This window comes from Typopeltis vanoorti, chromosome 22 (assembly GCF_054136105.1).
Source record: "Typopeltis vanoorti isolate ZY-2024b chromosome 22, IOZ_Tvanoo_1.0, whole genome shotgun sequence".
Classification (NCBI taxonomy): Eukaryota; Metazoa; Arthropoda; class Arachnida; order Uropygi; family Thelyphonidae; genus Typopeltis; species Typopeltis vanoorti.
The window spans coordinates 49,410,881-49,433,578 of record NC_143570.1 but is presented as its reverse complement, the minus strand read 5'-3'; the positions used below and the strand labels follow the sequence as shown (position 1 = coordinate 49,433,578).

Genomic DNA, 22,698 nt, shown 5'->3' with positions numbered 1-22,698 from the left:
TTATTATTATTCTCTCCCACTAATGATTGATTATCTCCTAAACGTTATTTCGTTAGCAGCAAATTACGTACTGTAACAAGAAATAACGATTCTCAGATGAGTTTTAAGAGATGCAATGTTGCCAATTATAGCTTAACAGGTACGGCTGTGAATTTTATTTTACAGGGAAAGGAGCGCACGCTGTTCTGATAAATATAGTACGTTTCATTTTCAACTTTGCTTCGGGCAAAGTCCCTTATTCAAGGTATAGGGAAACAATTTCCAGAAGGTTTTCTACACACCCCTTTTTCTAACAGACTTATTTCCACTGACCTTAACTTAACAGGAAGGTACAGATAGGAGCGGTTACGGAAATTACCGAAATCCTGTTGAAGGACGACGCTCTTGAGCTATCATTTTTTGTCTACTTTCTCTACCCTTGTTACGACCTTGCCGTAGTCATTACTGTGTTTAACTAGGTGTGTCTGGACACGGGTACGGCTGTATCGGAGCTTTACGACATGAATGGACAATATCAACGTCTTAGCAGCTTTACGTCACACACGTATCACATATGCAGGCTTTTGCCATTTCATGAAGATTCTTTTAATGTCATACTATACATTTCTTTTTAATTTCGTTTTCATAATTGCTCAGTGCAGAATTTGAAATTCAATACACTCCTAGGTGGAAATGAATTCTCTCCTGCATTCCCGGAAAACAGAAGAAACAAGTGACTAAGAAAAGCTTTCAGGAATAGTTCGATAAAGCAGATTTGAATATTTCTGTTCTGAGCCAGATTCGGTCAATGTTAAGAACGTGACTAGTGTATAAGAATGGAAGCGAAGGCTCAAAATCTCAAACCACTTTTGTTTTTGTAGTAGGTGGATTGAGAAAGGAATAGTGATAATCACACATTTAATTAATTTGGCCAAATTTAGAGCAGAAACCTTTAAGTGTACACAGTGTACATAATGTGGGTATTCAGAAGAGGATCAAGTAGTGTTCGTAGCATCTGTAGAAAAGGGTCAAATTTATAGCTGAAACCTTGGAGTGCACACAGCGTACATAATGTGGGTATTCAGAAGAGGATCAAGTAGTGTTCGCAGCATCTGTAGAAAAGGGTCAAAGTTAATAGCTCTGCAGTAATTTTACAGATTTATTTATACATAGATTTATTAACAGATTTATATCTATGAATAAAATATAGTTTGTCTGCACCAATCAAGGGAAAATTCGTTCGACCACAATAATACCATGAGTTTCGAGGCTCTTGGTAATGAATGGCTTAAAACCATTTTTGGACATTTAATTTACTCCAAAATAAAAACATTTGTAAACAACTTTTACTATTTTAAACACTTTTAATGTAACCACATCATTTACAAAAACTCAAATTAAGCTCATTCATCAAAGAAACTCCAGTTGGTATCGACTATTCTTCTTTCATTTAAGGACAGAAATTATTTAAACAGAGAAAACTAAAATCACAGGTTTCGATATTTTAAGAATAGCGAACCTGGTTTTCGGTCCAGTGCCTAATTTGCAACAAAAATTGAGTTACTAATGTGAGGTGGTGCCAGTATTTCACATCCACTTCCAGATTTAATGAGACGTGATATTGCTGCTCATTTTTTGAGAAATAAGCAATATTTCGCTTACATCAGAGGTACATGAGCTTTGCATTAGCGCAACTACCTTTAAAAAATGCACATTTATGCCACCTTACGTTTTTCAACGGCCGAGGAAATTGTTACCGCAAGAAATGGCTGATGATACGGAATTACTGCTGGCGTACGGCAGGAGAAACGTAGAATATTTTAAGTAATCTCGCATAGTAGGGACACTTGACACGTTCTCTTTAGTTATGTTAGTATTTTCGAAACATCAAATTGTTTTAATACATATTGTGAAATGAATTAAATTTGTTACACAATTTCTTCAACTGTTAACAATTAAGGGTCGCTCGCAAGTGTTTATATTGTCCCTACTATGCGAGATTACTTAAAATATTCTACGTTTCTCCTGCCGTACCCTAGTTTGATTCATGTCGAAAACCGTGTAGAAGGAAGTAACTTAAAATGAAGTTTTCATTTAATTTGAAAGGACACACTTATGTAAAAACTACTCTATCAAAAAGCCTTTGGGAATCCTCTACTTGTGATGCGATCATACTTGATACTCAATCTCTTATGGCAGAGAAAGGTTCGCATGGGTCAACTGTATCGACCCTTAAGTGCATTCCACACATTAAAGGTAGCAAATACAACAGGTTAGTCAGCTAGCTGAAAAAAAATAACTTTTCACGGTATTAGGCCTTTAATAAACAGGATGAAATACATCCCAGCCTATAGTGCTATTCAAACCCAGATTAGAGAACAGAGATGCTGTCTAATCGGCCATTGTTTCCCGAACACAGCCTGTCTTCATGCTATAATTTTCGTATTCATCATATGGTAGTTTTACTTTCTTTTTATGCAAATGTGTCACGTCAGTATTCTAATAGCTATGAAGGGGAGGGGACAAGAATTTTTTCATCATTGTATGAAGGACATAATGCGTGGAATTCTACACTTACGTTAAGTGCCTCTAATGAAAAAATTCGTGTAACAAACACAATTAGACTGTTAATAATTTTTACGAAAAATGTCTAACTTGGTTTTATAAAACTAGCTTTATATTTTTAGAGATAGATGAATTAGGAGAATACAACCTTTTTCAACTTAGAAATATAGAAATTGATTTTGAAATGCAACCACTTACAGAACAATTTTTTGTAACTTATGATTTCTAAATAGTTTTACTAACCTCTGCAAATTAATACTTATGATGAAAATATTCCTCACTGACTGCATTATAACACTACTGTAGTGAACATGAAGCGTGTTCGCTAGGTGCCTATGTAATCTTCTGGGTTATCAGTGTTTATCTCAAAAATTTAAGCTTGCATTACTGATATATTCCATAATGTGAAGTTTGAGTGTGTGTTTTGTCCTTTGCAATTTTTAATCGGTGGAAGTCTAATGAGAAGAAATTATTTTTTCCCTTCTCTATTAGAAACCGGATTTTTGATCTCACAAATCAGACAGACTGTCTGGAGAACAGAAAATTAACTGACATACTTCTCACGTAACCACAGTTTCTTAAGTCAACTAAAAAAAGCAAACCTCCGTCCAAAAACGGTAGTCCTCAAAGCAAAGAGAAAATGCAGCAAGTTGTACTTCAAAACCTAACTGCACAAACTTTTGAGTTACTAAAACGAACTATAAAGAAATGCTAACTGTTTACTTTTATTTATTTTTTTTTCATAGTCAAATATGGCTATTGACCAGCAAACTGTGTTGTGTATGACGGAACTTATTTGTGATCATACAGAAGTATTTTGACACTAGAAAACACTACTTGCCCAGTGATTAAATAGTAAACAATGTATGAGATTTGGTGTTCAACAAATAAATTTCTTATCATTCAGTCATGATTCTTTGATTTAGGAGCTGCCTTTCTGTGCGAATGAGAAGTATAATTTAAATATAGAGTAGCTCCGTCTGATAGCGATACGACACACTGTCTGTAAAAGTTTGCATTCTGTAATGCCGTAAGCGATATACTTCTTGACTATTTCAAATTCGATAATCACCATTGAGCTTATTTTGTTGTTTAATTTGCTGTCACTTTTTCAGCAGCTGTCTAGACGTTTCTGCAAAAAGTGTTTTTCATCATTCAAAAAAAAAGGCCCATTTTTCAGCTCTTGTCATTATTAAATGCACGATCACCATGAACTGGAAACACAGTTTTGTTTTACTTCCATTAACCGTTCAACAAATGCAAACAATAAAATTCCCGGTTGCTATACGAATTTTCAGAACCCTTACCACCATCACATCAATTTGGCCTCACGCCATTAGGCTGGTTATCTACGCAGACACTTTTGTTTTATCATTTTAGTTTACAGTCAGGAATGACAATGGATGACATGTAAGTATTTTACGTGGTTGCCATAATTATGCTACATTAAATGTAGAGATTAAGCAGCTATAAGAATTCTCTACGTAATATGGAAACAATTCACGGATAACAAAAAAATATATTTTTCCATTGCAAATATTTAAATTGAAAGAAACTGTATAATTTCGAGATCACGTGGCCAACAAAATATTTGCAACCTTCGCTGTGCACTGTCGTATTATCGAAATATATAAAAGAAGCGGACTATGAAGAATCTGCATGTTTTCTTTTTTAGTCGCGCTAATAGACGGCATTTTTTCAAACATGCAGGTATTCTTCAGTGATAGGCTTATATTAAAATATGAACGTATTTATAGACTGTAGGATACAAAATGAAATGTATGCAGAAGTTTATTTCTAATAAGATTATAATGCATTTCTCGTTAATCGTCTATAAACGGCAGCGTTGGACTAATGGGCTCTGCAATCTCTTGTTTGGGATTGAAATAATGGCTGGTTAGTTACGAGTTCGCTAATAAATGTTCTTGGGAGGCTTTTCTTTTTCCTCCCTTTTCTAACGTGAAGTTAATTCAACAGCTATTTTAAAAGGAGAAACATTCAAAGGGTATCGCAAGTTTTCATTTCCATGCATATTCTCTTTCTTAATTTATGTGAAACGGCGATCAAGCCTGTCATGTCTTAATGGCACCTATGTGGCTTCGATGCTGCGAAAGCAATGAGTAATTAGCATCTTAAATCACGCATTACTAATCGAAATGAATCCCCCCAGCGATATTGTCAATTACTGTCACTTTTTTTTTCCCAACAGTTTCAAAGAAATGGGATGCTAAGGTGATAACCGATATCAAAATGGCACTTCAGAGACTAGCAAACCATTATTAAACAATCATTTCATCTCACTTTCTGAATTAGTCTCACATAAAAGAAAGTCTGGTATTAATTCTGGGCAACGGTGCGTACAAGGAGAACACATAAGCAGTCAGAAAGGTTTAAGTAAAATATTAATGAAAGGATGGCATTGATATATCTTAATTCTAGCTTTCTTTAAACGAAATGCCTTCAATAAAATGAGTTAAAAATAAATTAAAACAAACGAGAAATGTTACAGTTTACCCCTATAATACCTCCAGTTAAAAAAAAAAAAAAAAAAAAAAAAAAAAAAAAAAACGAATTCGTAAGAAATTGTACAAGCAAGCCATTGTGGTTGTTTGGATGAGAACGTCTCATTTTCCCGTTCATTATATTCAATTACTATTGAAGACTCCTTAAAAAGGTACTTCAGGTTTCTGATCGTAATTTGAAACAGTCGTTCCTATGATAAGACTAGTGAAAAATATACGGAAATATAAAGCTTTAAAGAAAGAGGAATGAATGTGGTCTACAATATTCAAGGAGATACCAAAGTAAATTAAGCGTCAACTTTATTATTCAAACGATTAATGCTACTACAACGTATCATATGAATTCATTAATCCAACAAACTTCAGCAACATATCCCCCAAATATGTGGTGATAAATACTTAAAAAAAATTGTTTTGTTCTGAAGCTCTGGGCAATTAGAACAAGGCTAACAATTATAAAGGTTCTCACCCTTGACTGATATCTTCTAAATATCAAACGTTTCAAGGGTTCTGTTAGGTTGCTCTGTGATGGTACATTTCCGTTCCGATGAAAATAATTCAGGCAGACGAATTGAAGCGAGTCCCTCGGTCAGTTAAATTGTTTCAAAAGGATCTCTAAACCTTCAAAGGATAAACACATCCACAGATACACACACTCAAAGAGAACAGTTCGTTTACAACAGTCAGTTGCTGACAAAGTTATTGAAATGCAAACCATTTTCATTTATCGAATATAAATAATTAATAGGCGAAATATTAAGGGTAAATGAAGTAGGCATTCAATTTTACATATGTACAAAAGGCGGATGATGTTGCCTTCGGAAGACTGGAATTATTAAAAAACATTTAAATTCATAGTTCTCATATTTTGGGTTATGAAGAAAAATGCCAGGATGTAGTGAAAGGTAATGAATGACAACCTTGTAAATAAAGTACAGAGCCTACAAATCGCCAGCAGGTTAAACAGAAAAAATAAGGAAAAGTCAAAAACATTTGTAAAAATCAAGTGCAGGAAACTAAAAAAAATGCGATCAATTAGCTAAAGGTCAAGTACACATAGGAAGCTTTATTACTTTATTTATTTAGGAAGAAGTTTAAAAAATAGTATATATTAGGTACATACATTCCGATATCTTCAAAGAAACATTAAGAAACAACTTAAGAAAAGAAGTTAAAAACTATATTCGCTAATGGTATTTAAGCTAATCTGACATCATCGATGCTTAATAGCATATTAATGGTTTTGGCCTTTCATTATTTCGCACCTTTGTAACGCTTCGACTACATTACAGAAGTAGGCCCGACTGATCAATGAAAAGGAAATTATCTTTGATAAGTTACTTTCCAACCCCTGGATCCTAACTATGAAATTCATTACTGCTTAATATATACAAGCTCCAATCTCTCTTTAGTAAGTCTTTCATCGTAACTCGCGCAAGGAACACCCAGAACTTCCTTAATACCACTGATTAAATTCATAAATCCCTTTCAAAACTTCTGAATTTCGTTAAAGAATTGTTTGTTGTCTTCTTCCTGAATAGACAAGGAACGCTATTTTAACGAAAGACCGTGGAATAATGATCCTCCACCTTAGAGAGAGAGAGAGAGAGATGGCTATCTATGCACTTAATTCCGAAAATATTTCTCAAACGAATCTTGCCTTTGTTGGTGGTTACAGCGTTATTTATTCCAACCCCATTATATATGTGTATTCAATTACATGATATTAGAAAATAAATATTCATGATCTTAGATTAGAAGATATATATATATATATATATATATATATATATCCATATAAAAATTAACCCTATATAAACAGTAGCAATTTTGGATAAGCCGTGTAAATTATCTGAAAATTAGAATATTCATAGTTATAAATTAATTCCTCTAAAAGGTAGCATTACCGGCTAAGAGTGGTAGTTTGAATTGTCTTTTAAACCACGACATTACAAATGTCATGGTTTAAAAGTAGTCTACGGTGGCAAATATGTTAACTATCAAGTATTTTATAAAATCACTGATTTATATACGAGAGTGATCTTAAACGTTCTCAGCCTCGACTATTGATGGCAAAATGTTTGTGTTAAACAACTACATCTGTCATAAGCATCCTTGTGAAATTGCAAGTCATTCTATCAAACAGTTGTTTTATAGAACTGTCTGGAGGAAAAGTGTTGTCTGTATCTGTTGAAATGCATAAAATTGAGCATCATGCTGTTATAAACCTTTGATTTCGACAATTAAGAAATGGGCTGCCGAGGTTAAACGCCATACCAGCCTTGAGGATGATCCACGTAAAGAATGTCCCAAAAGTGTAACAACACCAGAAATCATGGATCATGTGCACGATATGATATTGTATGACCGGCGAGTCAAAGTGCATGAAATTGCTGAGCGCATAGGCATTTCAAAAGAACATGTAGGATAAATTTTGCATATAAAATTGCAAATGAAAAAAGCTTTGCGCAAGATGGGTGATGCGCTTGCTCACAGCAGATCAAAAACGCACTAGCATGAAATTTCTGAACAACTGGATGAGACTTGGATTCACCATTACACACCAGAATCCAAACAGCAGTCAAAACAGTGAACAGAATCCGGTTGTTCAGCACCAAAGAAGACAAAGTAGGTTCCATCAGCAGGAAAGGTCATGACATCGGTGTTTTGGGATGCTAAAAGCATGTTGTTTATTAATTATCTTTAAGAGGGTAAAAACAATAACCGGGGACTATTATTCCGATCTAGTAACCAGGCTAGACGGAAAAAATTCGTGATTAAAGACCTTTTTTACAGAAGAAACAAATCATCTTTCATCAGGACAATGCATCTCCCCACAAAAGTTTTGGCAATCGGAAAATTAAGGGATCTGCATTATGAATTGTTGGAACATCCACCCTATTCCCAAGATTTGGCTCCTCTGACTTCTATCTCTTCCCAAAATTAAAACTCTTTCTCGCTGGTCAGCGTTTGTTTCGAATCAAGAGGTGATTGCAGCTGTAGAGGGGTATTTTGCAGATCTTACTGAGAACCACTACAGGGATGGATGGGAAAATGGCCGTGGAGCATCGCTGGAATAAATGTATTAGTGTTAAGGGAGATTATGTTGAAAAATAAAAATAATTTTTAAAATATAAACTCGTTTTTTTTGTTAGGCCGAGATATTTTCAGACCACCCTCCTATAAAAATGTTTTTGGAATGTATGAACTATTTTTTAAATTATCTGAATATTTTAGAAAAAGTATTATTATATGTCAGCAAAGGTAGGTCGATTGGTAGAGCCTCTGCTACTAATGGCTCAAGCAAAAAGTTAAGCAAGTTTGGGCGCGGTTAGTAGTTGCAAGGCGATCAATCGTTAAATGCTGTTGGCACACTCTCCCTCGATGAGCCTTTGGACTCGCTGGAGGTGTCGCATAATGATATATCTCGTTTTATATTGTATATAAAATATTTGGTTCCAATGCATAAAGTGAATTAAAAAATTTAAATTTTCATAGATCCTTCGATTTGAATTTTTTTTAATAATTAGCAGATTCTTTATTTCGTGAAAACTGATCGGTAATTTCTTGAATAACTAGTTTCAATTATGTTCAATGAGGACGTAGTTTACTAATAGTTGTAAAATGTTAACTTGAAATGTATCACGTTGTTTCCTCCTAAGCTCCCATGGCTAGTAGATACAATGTGTAATATTTTCGCACAATTGCGCTGTCCAATAAGTCTTAACGAGAAAGAAAACTGATTTGGAAACCTTCAGCCTCTAAATCTCTCTTTCAACCTCAATGAGTTATACTGAGTCAGACTTGTCAATCACGCAGACACCTAAGATCGGTGATTTTCAACCTTTTTCATAACACGGCACACTTATACTAATTATTAAAATTCTGCGGCACACTAAAAATATATTCGTTTAATTTTTTTGATGATCTGGCAAAAAATAGGCATACTTTTGATTGATTTACACGCACAAGAAGAGGATAGACTAGACGCTAATAAATAAATGCGCAAATTACGACATTATTTCTTTCAATTAATTTGTTTTCATAAATCTCGCGGTACACCTGAAAACCTCTTGCGGAACACCGGTTGAAAATCGCTGTCTAAGATTAATAGCAACAACTTCGAAAAGCAAGTTCTGTTTGCAACAGCACGGATGGAGTTGCAACTTTAGTGACCACCAATAGACGACTACAAGCACAAAATGAACTAATAACAGACTTTCAAATTTAAACGTCAACCAAAATTTCGAAGTAGTTTTGTAATAGTCAAGGCTAAATAAATTATGAGAGCTTTTTTTTCTTAATGTAGCACGAGGTTTATGGTTCATGAAATGTGATCGATGATGCATCCAAGGAACGTTTTTTGTGTGTATGCCACAGCCATTAATTTCTTTTTTTTTTTTTTTTAAGGAACAGGCATGTAACGAAGATGTATCATCTACAGCTTTGTTCTGTTCAGCCTTTCTCGGCCTCCATCGTAATCCACGCCCTCGTGGAAAATTACAACGTTGGTAAATTATAGACTACATCGAAACCTAACGACAACATGCATCCTAAGTTATTATGAAGAGACTTCTTTCATTATCACTTTCTATTTTTGCATACCATCTCCCTTTCTAAGTTGGTTTTGGCCAAATTTAATTACAATTATCACGAACCATATATCCTGCGGGAAATATGAAGTGGGAACTGTGTCTGTTGAGTCTGTGATTTATGTGCGTGTTCCACTAACTTATTGTTTTTTCTGTCTGTCTCAATAGAGAAAACAAAGTAAATGGACTGACTAATTCTTCATACGTTAGCGCTGATATTATCACAAAGGAAATTACGTCTTACAAAAAATGATATAAGAAATGCCGATTCTTTCTTTAAATTACAGTCGGCATATGAGACTGTAATAATCGCAGTTTTTTTTATTGCGTGCTGAGTGATATGTGAAGGAATAGTTCCTTAGTTTATACAGGAATGGACGTTGACCGATAAGGTACAGAAAAATATTCAAGAAATGATCTGTTGCGTTGGTTATTAACCTGCTACATGTCGCTAGTAATGTAGATGTAAAGGAGTTGCAACTTAGACATACTGCGAAGTACAACGAAAGGGTGAACTCACTTCTTACGATCGATCAGTTGAGTGAATGAATTAAAAACATGCTTAATTAAATAAGTACGTTTGTTACAACAGGGAAACTGAGTTCGCTATGTTCCTTATAACCATATACTGCCCACTAAAAATATTATGATCCCCATGCTAACTGCTCGCAGGCTCTGTAAGCTGCACTGAGAGACGCAGAATAGACAGGAGGAATGGATATCGTCAGGACTGTTTCTCATAGGTTGCGCACCTTCGGAACCTACTTTTGCAGAATGAACTGAGTTTTCGAGATGGGAAAATCCCTGTCAACTAACTCCGTATGGTACCAACCCGACTGCATTTGAAAATACCATTCTAATCCTCTGATAAGGAGGTTAAACCATAAGGTACAATAATGGAATCATGACATTTCATTTTTGTACATATCAACATCGCTGCTAGATGACAGTTTTTGCAAACCAATGCTTCAGCGTGCATAAAGCGATGGTTTATGTCCTTTTATTTTTAATAGCACGCTGCTATCAGCGAAAATATAGGTTGGCTAATTAAACATCTGATGTATGTGAGCAGAAATTATTGCTGCGTAATGATATGATACTTTCATCTTAAGCAAACCGGAACTTATTTTTAAATTATTATTATTAAGAGAGAGACCTCTAGGGAGTAAGGAACTCATCGAGGGAGGTCGCATACTACACGCATATAGAAGAAAATATCGAACCCCTTCAAATTAATTCAACGTTTCCGAAAAACGTTGTGCATAAGTTCACCACATGTGCAGTCTATTAAGCTAATGATGAGACATCGATAATCGCAAATTTCTTTAAAACTCTTAACAGATAGTTCACTCATTTTTTCCACTGAAGACCACTAGTCGAATTCATATCAGGCATTTCTAGTTCGAACTCTTCATTTTCATCCTATTTATTTTTTTGGAAGAAGTTACAAAAGATGAATAAATTCACTGGTTGTTTTTGCTTCTCATTTGTGGTTGATGGGCGTGATTTGTTTCTAAAATCTAGCAGTTTCCTTATAATAATCCTCAAGCGTACTGGTTACTTTCTTTCTTCCGCACACCTTCAGTTAATAAGTCAATCGTTTTCTTCGATAATGTATGGAGCAATGTTAAAAAAATGTAAACTAAAGAGATGAAACATATTTAAAAAAACCTTCCAAACAACATCTTATTCAGTGGAGCCATCGTTGATTTTCTCGACTATTTCACTCAAAGATATAATTGTAATATATCGCATCAGCTTCGTCTGAAAATATGTTTTATTCTATTCTTACATTTGATATTTTTATTTTATTTATAATAAAAATAAGAACAATGATTCATAAAAAGCAAAACGGAATTTAATGTTTCCTACCAGCTAGGAATTAATTTATCTGTGCAAACTATATGGATACAAAATTATAATTTATATTCAAGCTCTTTTTCTTCGTTCTTTGTGTCCGTTAAATATACTGACGCTAGCAATAAATGGAAAAATAAACATACCTCAAACTTTAGAAATGATCTGAATGCACTTGAAGGAAGCTCAAGATGCGTTTTCGCTACAATGATCTGAAAGGAGATATTAATATTGCTTCATACAAAAGTTAAATATAGTGATGAACAATATTTATCTTTGGCTAACATAATGCACTTGAGAAGAGCCAAGTATGAACAATCTCCAGATAGTTCATGATGAGAAATAATGACTAGGGAAAAAAACACCATCCTCTAAACACAAAACACCTAATATTAAAAATAACTAAACATTCTTTTCGATATGAACAATTTTTGCAACAAAATATCAACAAATGTCAGAGTTTTTGGCATTTGTTGAACTGGTTTATATATATATAACTGATAATACCCCAACAAACCTCAAACCTTAGAAAAACATAATTTATTAGTCGTATAAATTGCAAAAAAATAAAATCATTGAGGAACACTTTCGGAGATTTTTATGCTCAAGATTTTAGATTTAAACTGGCGGAGTTAATAAATATATCTAAGGGTTAGATACAATTTTAATACTCAAAGTTTATTCATCTGCTAATCATTTGGAGCAATGTTTTCTTTTATTCACTTTCACGCGAAGCGTTTCTTTAAGGATAAGATACAATTGTTTTTATATAATTTTCACAATAAAGGTTGCTCTATTCTTTTATCATTGTTCCTTCTATATTTGGGATGGCTGGTTTTCTGAAATTATCGCCCTCCCACAACCAAATTTCTTTAAAAAAATTGTACATGTAGTTCTTGAAAAATATGCACAACCTTGGTGGGCAAGATTTCATTGAATATTTCAATAGCTAAATTTCTTTAGTATTGCATTACTGATTTTTTTATATTAAAAATAAAATAACTATTTTATTTTTAATACTCAAAATTTATTCATCTGCTAATCATTCCAAACAATATTTTACTTATAAACTATGATGGAAGCTTCTGAAGAAAGTTTCCTTTCTTCAGAAGCTGGATCAAAAATCTCGGGGAGAACTATAAAGAAAATTAAAAATCTTATCCCACGATTATAAATGCATAACAAGACATCATTCATTGCATCTGGTACCTCACCCTTTCCAAAATCAAACAAGCAGTTTTAAAAACGTCTTGCTCAGACCACATGGATATGGAAAATTTAATATGCTCAATACAGAGTTAGGTATTATTTAATCGGCCTACAGATTATATTGAAAAATACCATACTCATCCATTCTCCTGACATTGTAATAAATAAATATGTATATTTCTTACTTAAAAAACACACGTGTATTACACACATAAAATACATGCACATTAGCATGGCTGCAAGGTTGAAGCTGACGTGAGATTCACTAAACGTTATGAATAATGCATGAAGTAGTAATTTTAACTAAAGAGGGGGGGGGACAATAAGTTTCGTGGATGTCATGAATTCAATGCACCATACCAATATTCGACAGTAACAATTCCAAGTAATGAAACCGGATCCAACTGGAGTGAACACAACGAAAATCACGAGAGGGCAATGTAGGATCTTCCTTCGCAGGTATAACACAGGTGGCATCATTCCAGATTACCATATTATTCTCATCCCCACTGAAGAATAGCAAGAAGATCAGTATCCAAGGCCATGTTTAGAGAATATTCTCAGGAGAAATGTCACGAGGACATTCCAATGCCCTTCGAATGCGGGTGAAGAACGTGAAACAATGTCACCAGGCAAATCATGGATGGATTTGAAGTCACTGTAGGTTTGCATTAAGGCATTATGTTAAAGAAGTATTCTAGCATACTCCGGCGATGACAGAAAAATCTGACAAACGGAGGCCATCCGCCGTAATACTCAGTGAACGACCAACAAGAAAACAGATGATCCATTCGCAAAGTATAAGATGCAGATTACAAGAGGTGAAGGAAAGGAAATGAAAGACCCGATTAAACGCCCCGTAAATTAAGAAAAACCACTTTTTTGAGAAGAGTCAGTCGAGAGCAATAGGACAACATGTTGATGCTAACTAATCTCTCCTTTTAGAGACAGGCTATATTAACACCACGTCTATGCTGTTGGTGGATGTCTATGGGTATATCAGCTCCTATAGGCGATACGGCATAGGTGATGATAGTGTTAAATTGTGAATGAAGAATTTTATGATTATTAATACTTCCTTCATGATTTAACATGAATTGCATTTCCTGAGCTAAGTTTTCTCCTAACTAAATTGTAATTTAAACACTTACTGTTACTTTTTCATTTAAATAATAATTGTAATTTTTATTATTTATTTATTCTATATAAATTCTTTATATAACTTGTAAATATATCCTAAGTGAACTGTAATATATGCCTTTTATTTATTGTTACTGAAAGTGAAAGTATTTCTAACGGACTCTGCTAATGTGATTTCATTGGTTGCTGTCAGACAACCAAGTTATTTTTAGATAGCGCGTGCCTTAGCGTGAGGAACTGTACAACGATCACGTGGAAATTTCGTTGTAAACTAAAGGAGTGGAGAAACAAGTTTGGGCAGGAAAAAGGAGGAGGATTTATGAAATATAGGAAGAAGAAACAAGAAGGAAAATGGAGAGAGTATAGGAAGGTCGTGAGATGTGATCTAACCTGGAATCGTACGACGTTACAAAGTTTTGGAAACTTGTTCCGATTTTAATGATTCTTACTTCGAACTCGTATTTATAGTTTCCTGTCACCTTGTAAAGGAATTTACCTGAGTGAAAGGATACTAATATGATCGAGATTTATCGTAAGATAAGTTATTACGAGCAAGAAAATACATATAAGTTAAATACAAGAAAATACATATAAATCTTAACAAATAAGTTTTGTGTTGCCTATAGTGGAAGATTAACGAGTGCCTAGAAGTGTTGTAAGAGTTTTCCATAATGTGCAACCAGTAAGAATAGCTATTCTATAACTAACGTGTGATAGTGTAGCTTGTGTCCGGAGAACTTGGTCAAATTTCGTGTAGCTGGAGCCAGCTAGTCAAGCTTGAATGAGTGATGTTATAAAACATTTCCTTTTGAAACTAATATGAAAAACTTCATTGAAGAATTAGTTCGTGTTTGAATGTGTTATCTCTCACTACGTATATGTAAAATCAAGACTGAGCCTTTTAAGAACTATTTTAATCCTCGGATAAATATTGGTGATGCTTGTTAAGTGTTTGATAAATTGAAGTGTACGAATATTTCACTGAGAATAAAAAGAATTAACTTTTGAATGTTTTGCTGAATATTGATATTGTTTAAAGTGAAACTGAGTTGAAATCCTAACGGATGTGAATTGTGAACGTCATATAAGTTCTAGCAGTAAACGATGCACTCAGCTCAGTAGAACCTTAATACCTTATTGAATGTATAAATAATTTTCTAATTGTATTGATCTTAATAGAGTTCTTGTTTCTTATGTAATAATAATTTTGTGAGAGAATTAAATATCTTGTTTAACACTTGATTCTTGTGCTTGCCTAATTTCAGTTTCATTGCACCGCTCATTAAAATACGAACCTTGCGGGAAACCCTGAATATAGTAAGAAATTATCGGCCTGTAATGCTATTTGATGCTTGATTCCTTCACAATAATTGTGAATTTCCAACATAGAGTTGCGCAGTATAATAAAAATCTTCTTTATGTTTGAATGTTGGGTCAACCAACAACTAGCAAATATAAGATTGGATGAAAGACAAAACCAACAATAGAACACAAGTGTTAAGCATAATCGGGGAGTGGGATACCACTGGCACAGGAGATTTATTAATGAATCTTAATGAGTTTCTTTGACGAAAGTTTGGAGAACAGCGAACTGTGTGTGGCACAAGTTGAAGTGATTCCCCTTTTCCGTTATTACAGCATATAGCAATTTTATTTAATTTCATCAAGATTCCAACACAAGTAGTATGTAAACACTGCAAATCCTTGTTAATGAATCCTCAACTAATCCGCTGCTTTCGAAGTAATTACACATCAAATATTAGCGTAGTGTACACTGCACATCATACTGGGATGCGGTGCTTGGCTATTTTCTCTGATTAAACTTGTGTCACCATTAGGGAGCCTTGTAATTTAGGCTGCTTAAAATTCGAAGACATTCCACAATCCGTGCTTTCTAAGACTTTGCATTACCGATGTTTATTTAATTCGATGGCATTCACTTTATTTGCTGACCGTACTTTGGGAAACGATTGCATAAAATTACTTTATATAAGAAATTTTCGTGGCGCGTAGCATCATTTTAAAGTGTTAATGACTGGGAATGTTTAAAATGATTATATTAAAGGGATCCTTTTAAGTCTGTGATTTCAAAAACAAAAATCCACTAAAATAAGAATATCGGTTCATCCTTTTAATCTTCCTCTAATATTGTAAGAAAAGTAAATTGCGACTTTGGCCATCATTTTCTCTTAAATAATAACAAAGAAATAAATATTTTAATTTTCTACATTTCTGCAAATCAAAGCCACACAACTGTAAATATGCCAAGTTAGCACATGACTTGCTCAGGGAAAGGTGTTCCCACCACTCATATTTGACATTTACCATAATGTTTCTCCACACGCACTCATTCGACATAAATGGGAATTACATTGAAATATGCAGTTAATCATAACATGTCGCAGTATTTTTGCTATTTTGACACAAGTGTAGTTCAGATTGCCTTTATTTAAATGTTTTACATTTTAAAAACATGGTGATTTCCTAAACCGCATTCTAAATTCTTATTTACTTCAAATGAATAATTTTTTATTAATAATAATTTTAAATAATTATATAATTCTTCATAACGATATTCGTTGGTTTTTAAAATAAGAGAAAAAAAAATTCGCTAGGTCATACAGAGAGAGAGAGAGGAGTTTACAGGAAAGCATTTAAATCTCAGCTGTCGCTTGCAATTGATTTTCCGTCTTATTTAATATGATAGAAAAGTTTCAATTTATTGTGGGATTCTCTGAGTAAGTCCGTTAAGCGAGTATCGTATTTCAGCACTTCGAAACTGAATTTAAAACCGACTTCATTTTAAGAAGATCGACTAGAAGCTGACAGCATTAAATTCCTTCTCCAATCAGTAATCCTTACTGCTGATTACTGGGTTAAATTAACTGATGCATGATGTGTACCCACATGCTCGAATTCCGTAGCCACAAATCACACTCGCGTTTCTTGTCATGATTGATTTGATACAAGCTTTGTGTTTCACATCCCCCACCCAACATACTCTTCACTTATCTCAGACACCCCTAAGTATACACATATCTCAGTAGCATGCCGCTAATCTGCATCTTTACAACCGTTGTCACCGATAATTCTAAGCAGGTAAAATGTATTTGAAATTTATGAGATTTTAATGGTTTAAATGTCCACAGAGCCGTAATTCTTGACGCGAGCTTTACAGGTCACACGCTGGATGAAGATAACGAATTTTTAATGATTATTTTATTGGTAAAACAAAAATATTTTTGCCAGCAGTATTTCCTCGCTTAGATTCGGACCAAGGAAATATACTCAACATCACCTTTAGGTTCAGGTTCTAAAGTTTATTCTGATTGTTTTTTTCCTGCCTCCCTCTCACTACTCCGATGTTGGTTCCACCTGCCATGATTTCAATAAACTAAAGAAGACCCTTTTCTGATGTATCAAATTTTCTCAGTTATTTACGGGCATCGATAATCGCTTAACAGCTGGGCATGAAACTAAAATTGATTCGTTTTTCTTAACTGAATGTAAGTCAGGGAAGGAGGGCCACTGAAGGATTTTTATCGTTGAGGTACGTCATCCATGATATTAGGTCAAAGGTCTGTGCCATCTCTCTCATTCAAATCGAGCCAATATAGTTGATTGTTCAGCTCGAAACGGTTGTTTGCTGTTTCTTTTAATTATTCGAGCAACCTTCAGTAGTCTGCTTGTGAAAGAAAACAACTGTTCTTGTTGAAAATAATATTTCGTAATTCAAATATTTTCTACTTCCTGTATGTGTCTGTCTTCGTTCATTTAGTGTCTTTATTTTCCAACTTTCACGCACAAAGACTTTTGCAATTACCTATTGCTTCTTCTTTCTACCTAAATGGAATGTTTACTGTCGGTAAGCTGATTTAACACAAGAGTCGCTCGATTCTGCTGTGCAATTAGCGAGTTACTTCAAGTAGTTGAAACTCATGCTGCCATTTGTTAGAATTCCATGCTCCTCCACTAGAAATAATCAAAACATAAATAATCTAAAAAAAAACAAAAAAAACGATGAAACATACAAACGTCTAAAAATGTGGGGGGGGGGAAGAGCTAGTGCACTCACACGTAAGCAGAAAACTTCCAAAGAAAGTAACAGGGCAGATAATTCACGAATAATCTCCGATTAGCACATTCTATCCATAATAATTAGAATAGTACATTCACGTCTCTTTATCAAGGTTATTGACGAACTTTGCCTTTTATGAATATAAATAATAAAGATATCTGCACAGTGCAGGCGAAAAAATCAAACCAACAATAAACGCATTACAGCAACATTAAAACAAATCATGAATTATTGTAAATTTTGCGAGTGGTGTAGGACCTCTTAACTGCCACCTACGTCTGCTTTATTACGTAGTAACCGCTGACTTTCTTTTTAATAACCAAATTAGGGATGTAAAACTTTCGGAGGAGAATAGCTCACCCGCTGCCGAAATTAGCGTTTAATCGTTTAAGGTGTTAATAAATTATCGGCGAGCCACGAAATGACGTGGGGACGTTAATGAGCTCGTGTGCATTAATCATCTTTCTCTCTGGAATAACAGTTATGCTTTGACTGATATGTAAAGAAAATTACCTTTTTCTATTCCTCGTCGGTGTGTGCAGGGAATAGTGGATTATGAGTTGAATGGTGTCTCCTTTACAGTTAAAAACAAATTAATACAACTGATTTAAAATATCTTCATAACAACTTCTACTTATGTAATAAATATGTTAGAACGTAGAGCCCTCTAACCCTTGGAGTGTTTCCGCCTTATGCATTACTAGCAATGGTTAATCCTAAACAAAAGCCTGTACTGAATTAGCTGTCGTATCTTTTTTTCCCAAAGAAGGAATAGGAGAACACATTGTATGCTCATTCTTTACGTCTTACAAATTAGGGTTTAATATATTTATGGTTTTTCCTGTTTTAGTAGAAGTGGAACTTCACTAGACGACTGTAGTATTTATTAGAATGAATTCATGTCGATAAACTACTTAGTAATATTAATTCTCCATTAATCAGCATCGCAAGCGCAACCATTGTTTAAAATTTTCAACTTTGTTTTATATTTTTGTAACAATCATATTTTTTTTTTTAAAAATAATTACATGTACTATGCGTGCAATAGCAAACGACAGCATTGTATGATTGGATTTACAATGAATCAGCCATTAAAGTATTATTATCCGTACCCAGAGTTTGAAGAGCTGAAGTGAATAACAAGGATATATATCTAGAGTAACTTAGGCAGTTTGTTTCAGTTAATTTTGATTAAAACACCTTAAAATGTTATTTGAATTCCAAATTTGTTTAGGAAAGAGATATCTTACCTCCGTTCAATCGAATTCATCTGAAACTCTTAACAGGTTGATACAAAACAAACGTATTTTATATATATTGTTAATAATTCATTATATAATTCAAATATTATGAGGGAGTTAATGAAACGTGACTCGGATACTTCAAATTACTTAAAAAATATTCAAAATGTCGGATAGGAACAATACAGAAACGTCCAGTAATTTTTTACCCCTCTTCGTCCTTCTAGCACTTACGCATGTGCTCGTAGCGCCATCTGCACTGTGCAAACAATGAAATAAACAAAATTATCGATACGTTATGTAGCGTTCAAGAAGTGACAAAAAATAATAAAATAAAAAATAAAATAAGCTTGATTATTGAATCGAGAAATATTTCCTTGAAGGTTTTATATTTTTAGCCGAACAATTTCAAGTGCTGAAAGTTTTTTTCTTTCCTCCCTGCGAGAAATAAAGAACTTTGAGTCATTTATTTTAGCATGTGTTTCATTAGACATTTTCCATGTTAATAGTGATTTGTAGAAAATGTGATAAGTATCCAATTTTTACCAAGATAGGAAAAAACTACCTTGAATGTGTGACGTCATTAGCAATCCTATAAGTCCACGGTTGTTGCAGCCGCAAAAGTTTGGATCTGGCCAGTAAAGGTGGCGCATTGAATTATAAGTTCTTCCCGATGGCTTAAAATAAAGTGATAGCTGATTAAAGTGTCCTGTAGGTTCAGATTCCCATTCGAATCATTCTCTTTGCAGACCAGACATCGCGTAAGGACGTTGAAATCCAAACCACTTTTGTCATAAAGCTTAAAGAGCTCTTATAATTGTATAGTGAATTATTCACCGATTTGAAGACGTTACGTTTACATTCCAGGATTTACGAAATGGATGGAATACTGGAAAATCCCCTTTGTATCCAGGGGATCGTATAACATATCTTCCGAATAAGCGGAATATATTTTATATAAAATAAAAAAATAAATAAAATAAAAATTGCTCTTAGGGCATCCAATTAAACCCTATTCAGGTGTTTATACGTTGTGGATTTCTTCCAATTTTAAAGTCAACAGCACGGGTTACACACTGTGTAGGATGTCTTTCAACATCAAAATACCGAGTTCATTTGGGTCAAAGGTCGTAAGTCAACTCTTTTAATGGAATGTTATACCTAACAAGCAGGCCACTGTCGCTTTAATAAAAATAGTAACTGTTCTATTTATTTCAGATAACCAAGTGATAAAGGTAATCGCAAATAGCAACGACCAAATTAATGCAGCCACATCCAAACCTTCCTTTTTTTCTTAATACAACGTAACTTGGAAGGCCCAAATAATGATGCTTCCCTAAAATCACTTCCTAAATTCTTTGTGGCCATCATCAAAATGGCATTAGCTAAACTAAGCAAAGAGAATGTGCGAGTCGCAAGACAAGAAAAATAAGCAAAGAAAACAAGGCAGTGTTTTCTAAGGCACTCATCTAAGTACATCCAGTGTTGTTAGGTTTCGCTGTGTCTTGAAGGTGGAAGTTGTCTATTATGGGAAGCAAATAATTCTTCTGCTATTCTTCTTTACATCATTTATTACCTAACAGCAAAAGAAAACAGTAGAGAAAGTGGACACACATTTCACAATTCACAATATTAGCCGATTCGGCTTCAAAATAGGACTGTAGAGGGCATTGTCCCAGTTCACCAGGGTTCCGGTGCAGAGACCATGTTCATCAACATAACAGTGTTAACTTCAGCAAGTTTACACTCCGTGATATGTTGTGGAGTGAGTTTGATAGTAGACAAGACGTCTATAAGAACGACTGTCTGTACTTGAATGGATTTTGTATCTGGAGATTGAAAAAAGTATCCACTGGAGTCAGACGTAATGCAGAGAGTCAGTGAAACTAGATCCTCTTGGGAAGAATGGTGTGCAAGTTCGGATATATGGCATATAAACGTAATAATATAAGAATGTCATTAAGTATAGTCATGTATCTTTTGAAGGGGTGAAAACGTACGCTTTGGGTGTATCTGGAGGAGAAAAAGAGAAAGTTCACAAACTGGACCAAGCAGACTGTAGATTTAAGTATAGGAAAAAGCCACGTAGTAATCTGTTATTTCTACACAAAAATGCCAGAAGCACCAATAACAAAGGGAGGTGGAGTTTGTGGCCGTAGTATATACGTTTTGGGCTAAGTTTATTGATATTAGTGGCTATCAGAGTCAGATGTTGTAGCCGGAATCGAACGGAAGGATATAGTACTACTAATGATATTGGATGACTTGAACCCAGTTAGAATAGAAAATCATCAAAGCAATGTCGCAAGCAGCAGTGAGTGTTAGGCTGATTATAGAGCTGTTCCATTTATGACAGGTTGCAAACTGAACCACAAAGCTGAGAATTATGACCATCTCTGGAGAATACTATTTATGGTCCCATGGTATCAGTTGATGAAAGGAAAAGATATCAGCAATGCATGGAATATTTGAAAAAAAGCACTTAAATGAGGGATTATCTGAATGTATCCCTGGAGTTTGAGAAAAAATACGATTGGAAAGAAATGGATGTGCTTCCTTATTAAACAAGAGTTTCATTAGAAGAAAATGACGTGGAAAGAATATCGTAAGAAATGAGAGTAAGACGAATTATGAAATATATAAAGCGCACGCCAGAAAAATTAGCTGTATTGTGATACAGCTAATTTTTTGTATCACAATACAGCTGTTGGCTGCGCAGGCTAAAGAAAAAAGAAAAGAAATTTTATCGTTATGTTGAAAGTAAAAGAAAATGGTGTTATAGAATATCGTATGATGATTTTTATATGGAAAGTGGTTAGAGAACACTGGGGCATCCATGGAAGTCAAGTTTGTTTTCGGTTAATAAAGGGGTTAGACCAGATTTTTCTCTTACAAAGTAGTGACTCAGTGGAACAATTTGGCTGTTGAAGTGGTGAATGCATCTAGTGCGAATTAGTTAAGATAATGTATGACAAGTGGTGTGGGTGATGTGTAGTCTCCCTCGATGAGTCCTTGACTTCCTGAAGGTCTCGAATAATAATAATACATAACACAACAGAACATAATATTCAGAGATATCTCTTCGACTAGAAAAATTCTAAGTCTACTAATAATATACATTAAAGAGGAGAGAAAATTATACGCTGATCTGATTGTCGCACAGACCGTTTATTTTCACAAACTTCAATACACTGTTCTTCCATATTTAATCTGTTACTTTTTTGGATAGATTGTCTTTTCAGTACTGATTAGTAAGCAGGTATTTTGGGGAAAGGTTTCGCCAAACTAGGGTTAATATAGTAATTTGATTTGTTTCTATGTGTGGTCTTCAATGGACACAGAAATATCAAGAAAGAGTTGTTTACCTTTCCAGGCAAAAGCGTAAAATGACCAATTCCAAAGTAAGAAAAATTCAATACTATAAAACCACCTAAGCGATAAGCTTAGGTGTTGACAGTTATTCATGACTTATTTTTCAAGGTATTAACACCACCACACAATTTTATCAAATAGAT

The 22,698-nt window shown here is 34.2% G+C and overlaps 1 long non-coding RNA gene across 6 annotated transcripts in view; it reads right to left on the bottom strand.

The window, feature by feature from the left end:
• Positions 1 to 22,698, bottom strand: part of LOC150094407 (uncharacterized) — an 849,964-nt gene that overhangs the window by 557,283 nt on the left and 269,983 nt on the right. For all 6 annotated transcript variants that reach the window (XR_016550250.1, XR_016550249.1, XR_016550254.1 and 3 more), the window contains exon 6: positions 11,662 to 11,727. This is a non-coding gene — a long non-coding RNA (uncharacterized LOC150094407). The remainder of the gene's footprint in view (positions 1 to 11,661; positions 11,728 to 22,698) is intronic.